General features: G+C 26.7%; 1 long non-coding RNA gene across 1 annotated transcript; it reads right to left on the bottom strand.

Moving 5' to 3' along the window:
• Positions 1-476: 476 nt before the first annotated feature.
• LOC147007413 (uncharacterized) lies at positions 477-2,231 on the bottom strand. The gene is made up of 3 exons (XR_015054205.1): positions 1,258-2,231; positions 966-1,160; positions 477-869 (listed from the first exon to the last, which is right to left on the bottom strand). It is a non-coding gene; the product is annotated as an uncharacterized LOC147007413 (long non-coding RNA).
• Positions 2,232-3,943: the final 1,712 nt, after the last annotated feature.

The following is a 3,943-nucleotide window of genomic DNA, read 5'->3' as shown; positions in this document are numbered from 1 at the left end:
AAAATAATAATAATAATAAATAAATAAATAAATAAATAAAAGCCCCCAAAAAAGTTTCAAGTGTCCAACATAAACCCAACTTTCCAAGTCTTCAAGGTATAACCACATTCCCGTTGAGTTTCCAAGATATGTATCACATTGTGAGTTATCAATCCAGAACCCACATTTCAAGTATTCAAAGTAAAACCAACTTACAAAGTCTCTTAAGGATAACTCATTTACTGATTTTTTCAAAATTTGTGAGTCTCCAAGGTAGGCCCCATATTTAGAACCATCTTGGCAGAACCCTTTTCCTGAGTCTCCAAGGTAGTTATTTAAACCATCAAGGCAGAACTCATTTACTGATTTTTTCAAAATTTGTGAGTCTCCAAGGTAGGCCCCATATTTAGAACCATCTTGGCAGAACCCTTTTCCTGAGTCTCCAAGGTAGTTATTTAAACCATCAAGGCAGAACTCATTTACTGATTTTTTAAAATTTGTGAGTCTCCAAGGTAGGCCCCATATTTAGAACCATCTTGGCAGAACCCTTTTCCTGAGTCTCCAAGGTAGTTATTTAAACCATCAAGGCAGAACTCATTTACTGATTTTTTCAAAATTTGTGAGTCTCCAAGGTAAAACTTGTATTCTGGCTCATCAAGGTATAACTTGTTCAGTGGGTATTGTCTTGATAACTCACAATGAGTACTATTGCTGTAAAACTCTTTTTCAGGATTTTGCTGGTCTCCAAGGTATAACTCTTTGGTTGGGTCATCAAGGACGAACTCGTTCTGTGGGTCTTGGTCGCTCATAAGGTCTTCAACCAAGCCAACAATTTCGCCCCAAGTTGTAGCAAAAGCAGTATTTTCATTTCGTATTTCAGACACAATTTCCTGTGAGAGAAAATAATAATGTATTAATTAAGTTATTTAATTATTAAATGAGTATGCTTCAATCAAAGTTTGAAAATAGGAAAATAAAAATCTTACCTCAATAGATAAGAGGTTTGAATCCAGTTCATCAACTTGAAGGTTTAGTTCCATACAAGACAGAGAGTTCCAAGGAACACCAAAGTCATCCCACTCAAGGTCTTGGTCGCTCATAAGGTCTTCAACCAAGCCAACAATTTCCCCCAAAGTTGTAGCAAAAGCAGTATTTTCATTTCGTATTTCAGACACAATTTCCTGTGAGAGAAAATAATAATGTATTAATTAAGTTATTTAATTATTAAATGAGTATGCTTCAATCAAAGTTTGAAAATAGGAAAATAAAAAATCTTACCTCAATAGATAAGAGGTTTGAATCCAGTTCATCAACTTGAAGGTTTAGTTCCATAGAAGACAGACAGTTCGAGACAAGCACACAGAACACCATTGCCAGCAAGAACAAATGTTTAAAATGGAGCCTGGGTTTGAAGCTTTTATAGAGAAAGACTGGTGGGTGTGGTTTCCTTTGGAAATTCCCTGGGCAAGCCTAGGCAAGCCTTCATTGGGAAATTTTTCAAAACCATAACATCCTGTAATTTTCTAGTGATTTCTTTGTGAGTCAGAGATGAACTGGAAATGATGTAAGAGTGGGCGGGGCTTAGCAAAAGTAGGCGGAGCTTAGGAAAAGTGGGTGTGGCTTAGAAAAAATACCTCATGAAAAGTGGGCGGAGCTTAGCAAAAGTGGGCGGGGCTTAGGAAAAGTGGGCGTGGCTTAGAAAAATACCTCATGAAAAGTGGGCGGAGCTTAGCAAAAGTGGGCGGGGCTTAGGAAAAGTGGGCGTGGCTTAGAAAAATACCTCATGAAAAGTGGGCGGAGCTTAGCAAAAGTGGGCGGGGCTTAGGAAAAGTGGGCGTGGCTTAGAAAAAATACCTCATGAAAAGTGGGCGGAGCTTAGCAAAAGTGGGCGGGGCTTAGGAAAAGTGGGCGTGGCTTAGGAAAAATACCTCATGAAAAGTGGGCGGAGCTTAGCAAAAGTGGGCGGGGCTTAGCAAAAGTGGGCGGGGCTTAAAGAAAAGTGGGCGGGGCTTAACAAAAAATAACCTGTGGCTCAGGAGGTGGTCAAACAAGAGCATTAAGAGAAGTTTATCATTTCGTAATGGCACAAAAGGGATATCTTAAAAAATATAAAGATTCAAATGTTTTGTTTGTCAATATTTTAGATGGGGATTATTGTGCAAAGAAAATTAAACTATTGAAGGAATTTGAGAATGAACAAATCTTTATAGGTTCAATGAGTGAGCTGTTCAACCCCCAGGTGTTCAATTCAATGAGGTTCAACCTCCAGGTTAAAAGGGGAGACAAATAAATATACCTTGGGATAAAAAGGGGATTTATTTTTAGGGAAAAAAAATATAAATCGCTGAAAATCCCCATTCATTTACATGGGGAAAAGTGAGCCAGAATCAGTATTCTTACCCTACTATATATATATATATATATACATATATACATATACATATATATACATATATATATATATATATATACATATATATATATACATATATATATATATATATGTATATGTATATATATATATATATATATATACATATATATATATATATATATATATATATATACATATATATATATATATATACATATATATATACATATATATATATATATACATATATATATATACATATATATATATATATACATATATATATATATATATGTATATATATATATATATGTATATATATATATATGTATATATATATATATATGTATATATATATATATATATGTATATATATATGTATATATATATGTATATATATATATATATATATATGTATATATATATGTATATATATATGTATATATATATATATATATATATATATATATATATATATATATGTATATATATATATATATATATATATGTATATATATATATATATATATATATATATATATATATGTATATATATATATATATATATATATATATATATATATATATATATATATATATATATATATATATATATATATATATGTATATATGTATATATATGTATATATATGTATATATATATATATATATATATATATATATATATATATATATATATATATATATATATATATATATATATATATATATACATATATACATATATATATATATATATATACATATATACATATATATACATATATATATATATATATATATATATATATATATATATATATATATATATATATATATATATATATACATATATATATATATATATATATATATATATATATATATATACATATATATATATATATATATATATATATATATATATATACATATATATATATACATATATATATATATATACATACATATATATATATATATACATATATATATATATATATATATATATATATATATATATATATATATATATATATATATACATATATATATATATATATACATATATATATATACATATATATATATATATATATATATATATACATATATATCTCTTCTTCTTCTTTCGGCTGCTCACATTAGGGGTCGCCACAGCGGATCATGCGTATGATCCGCATTGTGATTTGGCACATGTTTTACGCCGGATGCCCTTCCTGACGCAACCCTGGTCGCCTCTTACGACACAGGGATATGGTACACCTATTTTAACCGGGGTAACCGGGGTATACATATATATATATGTATATATATATATGTATATATATATATATATATATATATATATATATATATATATATATATATATATATATATATATATATATATATATATATATATATATATATATATATATATATATATATATATATATATATATATATATATATATATATATATATATATATATATATATATATATATATATATATATATATATATATATATATATATATATATATATATATATATATATATATATATATATATATATATATATATATATATATATATATATATATATA

Source organism: Eptatretus burgeri, unplaced genomic scaffold, assembly GCF_056783735.1.
Source record: "Eptatretus burgeri isolate ZD-2024b unplaced genomic scaffold, Ebu_testis_v1 Ebu_testis_scaffold_193, whole genome shotgun sequence".
In the NCBI taxonomy this organism is placed as follows: Eukaryota; Metazoa; Chordata; class Myxini; order Myxiniformes; family Myxinidae; genus Eptatretus; species Eptatretus burgeri.
The sequence above is the reverse complement of the archived record's forward strand: the minus strand, read 5'-3'. Positions and strand labels throughout refer to the sequence as shown.